Consider the following 13,580-nt stretch of genomic DNA (forward strand, 5'->3'; position numbering starts at 1 on the left):
ACAAGAAAGTGGTGCCACCTAACCATAAATATTTATTTGTCCCATCCATTCATCATTTGTGAGTATGCATATGTATTTTGGATTATTTCCTGCATGTAAAACTCTAAAAATGTGTTTTGTGTGAACATTTTTGGCTTTCTGGAACAGATGAATTTAATTTACATAATTTCTTCGGAGAAAAATGTATCCCTTGTGTTCCAGTGTAACTTGTTTTTAAATCACTTTGCTTGCTAGTTATTTTACATTTTGTAAAACTTTCATTACGTTCCTACAATGTACTGCTGTACTTTGGACACCCCCGGACTGACCTGCATCATCCTGGGAGCTGTTTCTTATATTTTGCTTCTCTTATTTAGCAACATGAGAGGCAAAATATTGGAAACCCTGCTCAGTACGATCAATAATCCCTTGCGTTGCATTCATGTGCCTAATGAAGTGTCCTGCGTGTGTGTATGAAATAATAGTGCACAACACACACACACACACACACACACACACACACACACACTGAAAGGGTGTCTCCTGTGAAGAATGATTAGCCAAGTCTGGGAAAAGATCTCATCCTTCGCGCATGACCAGTTTCCACTTGGATTTGTCAACTTTACCACTAAACCTGAATGGAAAGCCCACATACCTTGAAAGGAAAGGGTGTCCGGCAGAAAACAAACATCCACGCCTAAAAAACTGCACCGATGTGATCATTTTTTTGCGTGCGCAGCGACGATGGCTGCGTGGCCGAACGCGTTAAATTGCATAACAAGTTTGACAAGGCGCATTTATATTATTTAGGAGGGGGGGAGACCCCGTCCGGTCGGTTCTGACTGGGCTCGATGAAAAAGTCCACTTCAAGCGCTTTGCCATCCGTGTGTTTGGCGGGCTGCGTGGTCCACCATCCTCGGCGGGCTTGTCAACAGCAGCGAGCGGCTGAGAGGAGAGAAAGTAGGTCAGCTGGTAGCTCAATAGTCGACAACAGCAAGAAGCCGTAGGCACCAGGAGGAGGGGACAGCTTGTAATCTTTAACACGTGTTTTTTTTTTTAAATGCACAATCTCATTCTGTACTACTCCGCATGGGGGGGGGGGGGGGGGGGGGGGGCTGCTGCAACATTAGCATATCGGAGTCTTTATAGTCGAAGAGTGAAGCGAGAACAACATAGGTGACATTTAAGACAACATCCCCTCATACCTTGACTTTGTAAACCTTTTATTTTAATCTCAAAAGGACACGGGGGAAAATAACTCCGTGGCCACACATAAATATGACACTTTAATCCCCCAGGCATAACAACAAGCTAAACTTTGCCCTCCATGCATTTCCTATGTTTTTGCTGCCTTTTACAACTTCCTGGTTGCAGTTTCCCCAAATGTGGGTCAGCGGTACGCATGACTAACTGCAAGAACTCATAGTGGACCGACCGCCTGTGGATGTTGCTTCTGCTAAATATTATGGTGCCGTCATACTTGGCATTTTTGGTTCAGTTAAACGGACTTCACTAGTACTGATTTCTCAGTACCCCATTCGGTCCTGGACTGAGCTCAGACAGGACCAGGGGTGTCCAAAGTACGGCCTGGGGGCCATTTACGGCATGCTATCAGCTAAAACAGTATTTTTTTACAAGAAAAAATATAAAATTTTTGAAGGCTAAAGTTGCAATATTAACAGCAAAAACAGCTGAAATATTAGACTTCATTCATCCATTTTCTACCGCTTATCCTCACAAGGGTCACGGGAGTGCTGGAGCCTATCCCAGCTGTCTTGTCTTCGGGCGAGAGGCGGGGTACACCCTGGACTGGTCGCCAGCCAATCACAGGGCACATATAGACAAACAACCATTCACACTCACATTCATACCTATGGACAATTTGGAGTCCCCGGAGAAAACCCATACATGCACGGGAGAACAAGCAAACTCCACACAGAGATGGCCGAGCGGGGAATCAAACCCAGGTTTTCTAGCTGTGTGGCCTGCGCGCTAACCACTCGTTAACCGTGCAGCCCTAAAAAAGTAATATGAAAATCAAAAATTGCAATTTTAGGAAAATTAGTTTGATTAGAAGTTATTTTATTGTGTTTTGTTTTGTGGTGTTTATTCTGTTTATTGTGTTATTGCATAATTTATTACCAGGGATGACCGATAAATTGGGCCACAGATAATATCGGCCCGATATTGGCATAAAAGTTTGATATCGGTAGACGTTGGTATCTGATTTCTTTCCCGAAAATGAAAACCGATTTAAAAAATTCTGTACAGATGGACATTTTAATGTACACAGGGATGCACGGCGGACGATTGGTTAGCGCGCAGACCTCACAGCTAGGAGACCAGGATTCAATTCCACCCTCGGCCATCTCTGTGTGGAGTTTGCATGTTCTCCCCGTGCATGCGTGGGTTTTCTCCGGGTACTCCGGTTTCCTCCCACATTCCAAAAACATGCTAGGTTAATTGGCGACTCCAAATTGTCCATAGGTATGAATGTGAGTGTGAATGGTTGTTTGTCTATATGTGCTCTGTGATTGGCTGGCGACCAGTCCAGGGTGTACCCCCCCTCTTGCCTGAAGACAGCACCCCCGCGACCCTCGTGAGGATAAGCCGTAGAAAATGAATGAATGAATGAATGTTTGCACAAACATTTGTGCTCTTGTTTTTTTAACTGCTCTGCCTGTACTGAAGTCGCCTAGCTATTCATACAGTGAAGCACAAATTTAACGTTCTTGCCAAGTTGTCGATCTTTCTCGATAGTGAATTCCCATTTGTTATGATAACAAAAGGTACAGAATCTCCACTTGTTTGACTTTCATCTTAGCTGCAGTGCTGACAACTTGATATCAGTGAGTAGACAGGGAATCACACTGATGCCGAAGTGCCTGAATAAACAAACAAGAGCTGCTTGAAAGGCAGACACACATGACACTCAAATTCACTCTCTGCAAGAATGGGCTCCCGTATTTCCCGGCGCGTAAAAGATGACTTCATCAAACCATGTAAAGAAAAACAGATTGTTTTTTCTAGATATTTTCATTTTCTAGATATGCTGCCTATCCTCACGAGGGAGTAAGCACGGTAAAATCTGATGCTGTGTGTGTGCTTGATTAGGAGAGTCTGTGGGGGCGTCCATGGCTTCTTCATATGATATGGGGTGTATTTTCAATCTTATACACGTATGTAGATTACTTTTCCTCTTCAATTTTGCATCGTATTTAGACATGTGGAGTCATACGACAGCTTCCAATGTTAAGTCCAGCTTTAAGCCAGTCAAACTTACGGATGGGCACTTCAGGACAAGATAAAAGGTATGTAGGATGCAAATTCACTTAAATATCTATCTGTAGATAAAATATCATTCAAATCGGATGGTGCGAAGTATGCTAATTTTGGCCCGGAATTACTATGGGCATGCAATTGTAGTGGCAGAGTTACTTGGTGACAAAAGCTTGCCAAGGTAGCAGTAAGTAAATCCAAATTTTTCATGAATATATTTTACCAATCTTAGAGTAATAATATGGCTTTTCATGCCAAATTTCAAGGTTAGCTAAACAGGGTCCTTGTCTTGTATCTTGCAGTGTCTGCATAGATCTGTCTGGGACAATCACGCCAGTCCAACAACATACCTGTTGTGGCCTATTTTTTATGTGTTGTTGATTTTACGGGTGTGGTTTTCCATTGTTCACTGACATTTCCTTTTGTTGTGCTCTTATTTTGGTATACCCATTTCCTGTTTTGCATGATTTTGAGTTTTCTTGACCCTGTTCTGAGGCAGCTTCTGGTCTCAGCTGTTCCTCATCAGTACTCAGCAGCCTTCTGGACATTTACGTGGGATTATTGGATGTGATTTGAATGGTGAGTTTATGCTATTCTCTATTCTATGAGTCCTGTCGCTCATTTTTGGATAATGAAGACCTTTTTGACGACACTACCTGGCATGTTTTTGTATTTTGGGGTAACGCTACAACAAATAATAGCACAACATAACAGAACGGTCGGCTGCATAGCGCGCAGGCCTCACAGCTAGGAGACTTGTGGGTTTTCTCCGGGTACTCCGGTTTCCTCCCACATTCCAAAAAACATGCTAGGCTAATTGGCGACTCCAAATTGTCCATAGGTATGAATGTGAGTGTGAATGGTTGTTTGTCTATATGTGCCCTGTGATTGGCTGGCGACCAGTCCGGGGTGTACCCCGCCTCTCACCCGAAGTCAGCTGGGATAGGCTCCAGCACCCTTGTGAGAATAAGCAGTAGAAAATTTATGAATGAACAGGATAGTCCAGCCAAATAGTTACCCTGTGAAGACTGTTTTGACTTCCTTTTTTGTGGAAGTGGCTGCCTGGAGCCAGCAGCTTGGCCAGGGAAATAAGGCTTTGGCCTATCAGAAAAGGCAGTCTGGTGGTTGTCGCCCTCCTGTGTCTCCTGTGACCACAAGGAGCAGTTGCATCTGACTCCTGCTGAGATCCGCCCCAAGATGCAGTCCAAGTTGCCTCCAGCTCCTGCTGCATGCCAGGCTGAGTCCAAGTGGGTGGTCAGAACAGTATAAACCATTGACCCTCCTCCAACCCTTCAGATGGCCAATCCAAGCCTGCCAGTTCTAATTCCCGCCGGACCTTCTTGTCTGGATTTTGTTCCTTGTATGGAGGGGCCTCCGCTAAGCTTTCCATTTCGGAAGTTCGCTGAAGGGATGCCCACGCCACCACCACTACTGTCTCAGACGTCCCCCGGAGAGGTCCCCACGCCACCGCCACTAGGCTTGCCATCCTTCTGAGAGGTCCAGACAACTCCCTGGGGCTTGCCATCCTGGCCGTCACCCAGAGTAATCCCAGCTACTTTGCTGGGTCTGGAATTGTGGCTGTCCTCCGGAAGGCACGTTACAATTCATCCATTCCATCATTTCTTCATGCCAGAGGTGCACATCTGCCAACCCTGCGCCCACGCTGTGTGACTTTGAACTTGGGAACGGTTGGGATCCGTTCTTTGGGGGGGAGTACTGTCATGTTCCACATGACGTTTGTCTACAGTGTCTTTAATTGTGATTATTTAAAGGCAAATTTAATATCAGGATTGCCAATACTGGCCCTGTAGTGGATTTTCTTGGTGTGGGATGGAACATTTTCAGTATCGGCCATTTCTACTACATACTCTATCACATTGCAAAAAGAACGCTTTTTTCCCTAAAAAATTATCAAACATGAACTGAACTTGACAACGCAAGGCGGTCAAGTGGTGCACATTTGGCCTCATAGTCAGGAGACTGAGGGTTTGGATCACCTTTGAAGCACATCTGTGTGGAGCTTGAGTGTGTGGGTTTGACTACTGGTGGAATGAATGGAGACTGCACTACTGGTTAAATACGTCACAATCTGATGTTGACAAATACACCACAATCACCAGATACCATACAAATGTGTTCCCTAGAGGCTGAGAGAAGCATTAGTGATGACATCACAGTACCCCCCCTCCCTCCCCGTGTCCCCACGCAAGCTGGTGCTCTGACCTATTGCTGCATCACAGCTTGTGTGTGTGTGTGTGTAACCTTACACAAGAATCACAAAGGTGTTAATGGGCTCTAACCACTCCATGCAATAATGTAGCACAGCCATCGCAGTGTTACTTACCGTGCTTTCAACCTTTCAAATACAGTGGAAACTCCAAGATGGGAACACAGTTCCTTTCAGTCCATCCATCTGTTTTCTATGCTGCTTATCCTCACAAGAGTCACAGGTATGCTGGAGCCTATCCCAGCTGTCTTTGGGCGAGAGGCGAGGTACACACAGTGTTACAGCCTATCATAGCAATTCATAGATACTGTGCCATGGCATCATTGTGTTTCTGTCCATGTCACCTCGTAAAGAGTCAAGTACAATTGGTTGTGAAAGCTAAACTGTCAGCATTGACATTTTAATAATAACTAACAGGCCAAACTCCAGCATCTCAATCAAGCCAGACAGCTAAATAAGAATTCTATTATGGGTGCATTAATCACAAATCTAATGGTGCAGTCTCCATGGAGGCTCCAGTCCCCCTGACAGCAGACAAATCCTAAATTTCATGAGCACTGCTGCTGTCTTCAGTCACCACTAATTAAAGTCAAACTTAAGTATGAGAACGCCCCAGTTTTCGCATGATTTCACTTTTCATCGAAAATTTTCGGCCAATGTTTTTCCGTTGTTGTGCATTACAAACTACTGTATCGTATTGTTCCGAATGCCCAAACAAAGCACCCTACTGTAAAAATTGCTGACTCTGTCACTAAAAAAACAAAACCTTTTATGGAAAGCAGGAAGTGAACAAATGTAACAGTTACTGATTGTAAAAGTACCAGATGGAGGGGTAGGATGTAATAAGCTTTGCTTCTTCCTACTCCTTTTGGACATGTGGAACTGTGAACTGATTATGTGATGCACTCAATTGTAATCTGATGCATGTTCAAATGAAATTAAACCATTACCATTACATGCAGTCAATATTCAGGTTACGGTCAATATTCCGGTTTCTGAGATATTCGGAATTACCCGTTTACATACATCAAAACTAAACAAAACACACGGAAGACGTCACAATCCAAATACTTCCTGTATCCAGCACGGCGGATAATGAATGCCTTTGTTTGCGTTTTGGTGCTGGCACTGACCCACTACCACCATCACTATTCTGTCTCACTTTCTTCATTATTGGATGTCAGCAATGTGAAGAAATGGAGCCGGAACTGTGCCATCCATATCCATGATGCCACATCCACCAGAGCCCCTGGGACACTTTGGATCAATTTGCGTGTGCACAAACCCCTGCTTCGTGTAATTCTCGCTCACCTTCTGATAGATTTGGCTAACACAGTTTGTACCACCGTCTGTAAAAGACATACTGTTCATGTCTTTCACCACACTAACGAGGTGGCTTGTTTCCTTTTTTTGCGTTGCCATGTTTGTACTGCTAGTTCCTGCCGAAGACACAGGGTTCCTTTCAAATAGAACATGCACAGAACAAAAATGAATGTTCCTTTCGATGGGGATATCCCAATACACATACGTACAGATGACAAAATATTCAGGTTACAAAAGGAATAACCCAGGGGTGATATTGAGGTTTTTAAAAAACGGAATATGAACACATAGTTACATGGCCATGTGCAACTGGGTTATTGCTAATATTCTGATGATGATCGGGTTATTTGACTGCATGTAAACATACATGCATGTTTTATTGAGAGTGACTGCTAAATAACCCATCCCAGGGCCAAAGAAAGCAGTTTGAAAAAGAAAGGAAAAAGCACTATAGTCTGTATCAACCATTCCTCATTTATAATTATTTTTCATTGTTTTTCTGCATGTAAAACTATAATTCTGAATTATTTGGGTTTATATTATTTGCTATAGGAAAATAAACCAGTTTTCCTACGTTTTGGTTTTCATCAAACCTTTTTGAACAGTTTAACAACAAAAAAAGGGTACCACTGTATACTAATCCCTGGTTTATCTAGATTAATTCGTTCCAGAACCAACTGTGATATATGAATTTCGGCAAAGTAGGATACCTTACATCTAATTGGAATATCTATGTAGATAGACCATAGAAAATCTGTTTAGAACCTTCTAAATACATAATTTTTTAACATTATTACAGCCCTCTAGACGTGAAATACTTCTCCAGTCACCTTTACATTCATATTGCATATAATAATAGAAAATAAGACATAATGTATAGACTCACACATGTTAACATTGGGAGAGTTCCTTGTTTGACAAATGTAACATTACAGACATTTAGTGACCAGTGTACAGTACTACATTTTAATTCCTTGTATTTGTATTTCAGTCGCCCTGTGATTGGCTGGCGACCAGTCCAGGGTGTACCCCGCCTCTTGCCCAAAGACAGCTGGGATAGGCTCCAGCACCCCCGCGACCCTCGTGAGGAAAATGAATGAATTAATGTATTTTAGTTTATTTAGTAATTTTTTTAGTTGAATACTTTTACTGTAATTTTAGTTGACTAAAATGTGAAATTTCGTCAATTCAACATAAATTAGTTTAGATGACTAAAATGCATGTTAGTCCAAAACTGTTGTGAAAACGAACACTGAGTGAGGTGGTCTAACCTGTATTCCTAATACAATTAAGAGACCATACAAAAACCATGGACATGACACCAAAAATGTCCACATAAAGTGTTCTAGTAATCCAAGCACCTGTTGCTGGGATGTCCCAGTGTGGACCAAAGTGGAAAGCTAACGTTGCTGGAGCAGCAGGGGGTACATTCAAAAATAGTCTGCCGCCTTTATCCAACAAAGAACGTTATGTATTGCACTCAAGGCATCCCAGTAATAAGACATTACTTTCAGGGTTGATTCCTCCATGTCTGATGTGAGACGCACTTTGTGATTAGATAGTGAGCTTGTCTGCTGTACATTGCCGCAACCTCATTAACGTGATAGCATTCAATGGAGAAGACCTAAAAGACCAAATAATATTTCGTCAACACACTTCAATGTCACAGTGATAAAAACAGCCCCCTATTACAGGCAGCACTCATGCAGCCCCAGAATAAAATTGCAACGACACCAGACCTTAGCCCTTTCTACAAATATTTTCATAGTTAGATCATAGAAAACCTGTTTACAACCTTCTAAATGGGTTTTTAACATTATTAGAGCCCTCTAGAAATGAAATAACACCCCTATAATCACAATTACTTTGGTATTACCCAATACAGTAGATATTATAAGAGTAAATAAGCAATCTAAGACATAAATAAGACTTGTGCCTGTGTGTGTTACTGTACATGTGTTCCCTAGCAGAGCTGAGTGGTGGGTAGACAGGAAGTGACATCGGGGTTGAGAGTTGAGTTTTAGGTTGCCGTGAGTCATAGTAGCCTGTATGTTTATTAGGGATTAGTGTGCCTGTTTAATATCATTTTATTATTATTATTATTATTATTATTATTATTATTATTATTATTATTATTATTATTATTATTATTATTATTATTATTATTATTATTATTATTATTATTATTATTATGCCGAAATTCATAACTGTACTAAAAGTCTGGTCAAATGTGGTGTGTGTCAGTAACATTACTGACGCCTCGTCACCAGTATAGAATGAGTTTTGCATGGGTCTCATTAATGCCTTAAATTTGTATTTCCTTCATTTGGCCGTTTTATGCTTGGAAATGCTTAATTTAGCATATAAAATTTGCATCGATATGCATATTTTTTGAGTAATAATAAGCCATTTTTACCATGAAACAGCAGATTTAGTTATATATTTTGGAAAAAATAGAGTAAAATAGAGTAAAGCCGCGAAACTCGAACTTCAAAGTACAAAGGGATGACTGTACACATTAAAAGACAAAGCTTTGTGTTGTTAGATACTAATATTACTAATATCAACATTTACACTTATTTTCTGCCTTTTGCTCAATTAAAAAAAAAAATTCTTTTTTTTTCTTCACCGTTGAGGTTTCACCCTCAGCACTTCACCACTCCTCATCTTTTCTTGAAATGTTCTTGAGGTTGCATAGAGGGGACTTGTCTTGTGATAAACATCACACATCATGTGAGTTAAATGTTCAAACAACAAAGCACATGAGAACATGTTGTTGTATAACATGTAGCACATCACATAAATGAACACCATAAATGTTCTTTATTAGGCAAATCATACTGGAGTAAGCAGAGTTGGGAGAGAGTCTCACTACCGCTTTCTACCGCTTATCCTCAAGAGGGTCGTGGGCTTGCTGGAGCCTATCCCAGCTGTCTTCAGGCGAGAGGCAGGGTACACCCTGGACTGGTCGCTAGTCAATCACAGGGCACATAAAGACAAACAACCATTCACACTCACATTCATACCTATGGACAATTTGGAGTCACCAATTAACCTAGCATGTTTTTGGGAGAACATGCGAACTCCACACAGAGATGGCCGAGGGTGGAATTGAACCATGGTCTCCTAGCTGTGAGGTCTGCGCGCTAACCACTCGACCGCCATGCCGCCAGTTTGAAGTGATATTGAAGTCAATTTTAACAAAGTGACAATCTATTCATTTCAATTTTTATTTTATTTTATAAAATAACACCAATATGACACAAAGAATGCTGACACAGCTTTCAGGATTTTGCTGGACACAGACTTGAAATTGACACATAAATGTAATCCACACTCTTTATGTCACCTGATTGGACATTAAAGAAGACCTAATATACACATTTTCGGGCCTATATGTTGAGTTCTGGACTCCTACAGAGGAGCAATAGCCCAATAACTCGCACAGAAAGCTTTCTAGAGCTTCCAGACTCCAGACCTCTTCCTGCAGTGTTTCCTGCCTCCTGCTCAAATGGTCTGTGTAATTTTTCTGCTGCGATTGGTCACACATTGTGGAGCTCACAATTTTTAGCGGGACTACCTGTGTTTAAAAACACTTGAATAGACTCACTGTTTGTGGTGGGAAAAAAAGCTATTAGCAGCTCCAGACATGGTTGAGCTGGTAATTTGCATTTATGCAGGGAACACTCCCTCCACTCTGTATGCATACTCTTTCATGCTACACTGGCAACCACGTTTGTCTGATTGCTTACACAAAAGAAAACACAGGACACCGGATTGTTAATTACAACTTGCTTTTCTGACTCTTCAACACGGCGTCAGACTTCAGCAACAATTTGGCAGCTTCGTATTACCCGTGTTCACAAAACAATCTCGTCTGAAGTGCCGTTGACAGATGAGCATATTTGTCTCTTGCTGGCTGGGAAATCAACTACTTCTGCGTGATTAGGAAAGCTAAACAAAATTTGCAGAGCCATCCAAAACTGCTTTCAGGGCTCACTTCCAAATGCACAAACCTCATTATCTTAACACGAGAATACAACATTGCAACAACATAGCATAAAGCATAACAAGTCCTCTATAATAGATGCATTCACTGAGGCAGATACTGCGGGAAAAGTGTGTTGCCTTGCTGAAAATGACATAACAATCGCATTAGTTGAATACTTTGAATGGGAACACTGCTAAACACATTTACTGAAAATCTCAAGTACCATATTTTCCGGAGTATAAGTCACACTTTTTCATGGTTGGGCTGGTCCTGCGACTTATACTGCAGAGCGATGTACTTTTTTTAAAATACTGACAGCCATGAGAGGGCGTACAAGCAAAAGTGTAAACATGTGCTATCTCAGAAAGGGATCATAATCGCACAAAATCTATGTAAAAATGATTTTAAACAAGAGTTTAAAATGCTGCACAGATGTACTTCTCTGAAAAGTGACCCACTGTTTTAAAAGGGAGACACCTTATCTTCTTCTTCCATTCATCAATTTTTCCTAACCAAGTACAGATCCCTCAATTCCAAAGGATTCCCAGACCTGATGAATTAATCTCGCTAGTATGTTCCAAGTCTAACCCAGGGTCTCCTGCCAACTGGATATACAACCCTGATTTGATGTCCAAACCATCTCAGCTGACTTCTTTCCAAATAAAGGAGCAGTGGTGTTACTCTGAGCCCTTTCCAGCAACCAGTAACAGGAATAACTCCCATGGCCCAGATTGCCAAAGTCAAACCCTTAACAAATGGGAACGAAATGCCTGCCTTACTTTTTGTTGGTTCATCTATTCATTAGCATGCTACGTCCTGGTTGAAGGACATTATGACACAACCTGTGACAACCTTGGTTTTGGTTGTCACTTTTTTAATGATAAAGGCAGATGACAAACAAAAACTGGGTTTGGTTCAATTAAAAATATAAAAAGTAACATTTTAACGTTGTCTAAAACAAAAAAATTGTAAAATTTTTAGATATTTTTTTTAAGACGAGCTACAAAAAAAGCTATCTATCTGTGGGGGCATGCTGGAGCCTATCCCAGCTGTGTTCAGACGAGAGGCGGGGTACACCCTGGACTGGTCGCCAGCCAATCACTGGGCACATATAGACAAACAACCATTCACACTCACATTCATACCTATGGACAATTTGGAGTCACCAATTAACCTAGCATGTTTTTGGAATGTGGGGGGAAACCGGAGTACCTGGAGAAAACCCACACACGCACACACACAAACAAAATTAAATCTTAAGGTTTACTAAAAGAAATTTGGTAAAAATCTAAATTTCGGTTTCAAACCAGAATTTTGTTTGAAAATAATCTGTTATGCAACAAATCAGGTTAAATCTTAAAGCTAAATCTTAAAGGGTCAAAAAAATGATGTAAAATACAAAGACAAAGTGGTCGAGTGGTTAGCATGTAGGCCACACAATCAGTACTTCGGGAAGACATGGGTTCGAATCTCCGCTTGAGCATCTCTGTATGGAGTTTGCATGGTCTCCCCGTGTGTGTGTGGGTTTTTCTCCGGTTTCCTCCCACATTCCAAAAACAAGCTAGGTTAATTGGTGACTCCAAATTGTCCATAGGTATGAATGTGAGTGTGAATGGTTGTTTGTCTATATGTGCCCTGTGATTGGCTGGCGACCAGTCTCTCTCGCCCACAGTCAGCTGGGATAGGCTCCAGCATACCCCCGCTACCCTAGTGAGGATAAGCAGCATAGAAAATGGATGGATACAACTGTACCATGGCAAACCAAACTGTACAGAAGCCAAGAAAACACAACCTCACAGTTGGCAGGGGTAAACATCAGCCTCTTACTTGCAGTAAATATGCATTGACTGACCCATTACATCCCATTGAGAAAATCACTACTTCACTACTGCTGAAAAGAAACAAATCGAGGGGAAAAACATCCAAATAGTCAGGCTATCTAGCACCTTAGAGACCCTCATACAGAGCCAAGCTTAGCTCTTTGTGTGTGTACAGCTCCCACTGTGTGTTCACACTGCTTGTTCCACTTCCTCTCACATCCTAAACACATGAAAGCCAGGTGGATGGGCAACACTGACTAAGTAGGTGGCGCTCAGCTAAGCCAAATTGCAATGACGTTTTGGCCCGTAACTATGGCAACATTACATAGTGTCTGAAGGCCGGCCAATAGGATGACAGCTGACGGACGAGTTCACTGGGCTGCACCATCAATACCCGCTTTAAGTCAAACACAAAGTGAAAAATGATTATTACTGTACAGGCAGTAAAAATATAGCTATGAAAACAATATTTAGTTACGATTGAATCATTTGTGTTTGTGAAAGTGTGGCGCCACGTGAAAGCAGGTTATAAAGGTCAGGTAATTATCTGTTGTACAGGTGCAATCAGTAAGACCTCACCCTTATTATTCAGAAATTACTTTTACAAGCATTGTAAATCTAGTAATCATTATAAAAGACATGATTATACATCAAGAATATTTGCAATATAAGATTACTGACGCCGCGCTGGCGAAAACTGACAGCTGCTTATTTTAAAATAATGCTACATTTGGTTTAGGCCTCTTGTTTAGTCAACAAACTGGTACTGTGTATGTATTTTATGTATGTGTCCAATCGTTAAAAATCTGTAAAAAAAAAATCATTTTTCAACATATTTTGATCATCACCATCACACTGCACAGTGAGTTAGTTGACTTATATAATATTGTAGAGCCATTTATTATACAGCATGACTTTCTACATCTTGTGAAATGTCTTTCAGGTAAGTCCAACATTATTC

General features: G+C 41.4%; 1 protein-coding gene across 5 annotated transcripts in view; it reads right to left on the minus strand.

The window, feature by feature from the left end:
• The window catches only part of npas2 (neuronal PAS domain protein 2), a 68,172-nt gene that overhangs the window by 36,635 nt on the left and 17,957 nt on the right, over positions 1 to 13,580 (minus strand). For 2 of the 5 annotated variants that reach the window (XM_058088277.1, XM_058088275.1), the window contains exon 1: positions 635 to 1,002. The exons of 1 other annotated variant lie outside the window; for it this stretch is intronic. The gene's annotated coding sequence lies outside the window, so the exon portion shown is untranslated. Of the gene's footprint in view, positions 1 to 634; positions 1,003 to 13,580 lie in introns of those variants that run through there. 2 more of the 5 variants (XM_058088279.1, XM_058088278.1) reach the window with 1 other exon arrangement.

This window comes from Doryrhamphus excisus, chromosome 11, assembly GCF_030265055.1.
Source record: "Doryrhamphus excisus isolate RoL2022-K1 chromosome 11, RoL_Dexc_1.0, whole genome shotgun sequence".
NCBI classification, from domain to species: Eukaryota; Metazoa; Chordata; class Actinopteri; order Syngnathiformes; family Syngnathidae; genus Doryrhamphus; species Doryrhamphus excisus.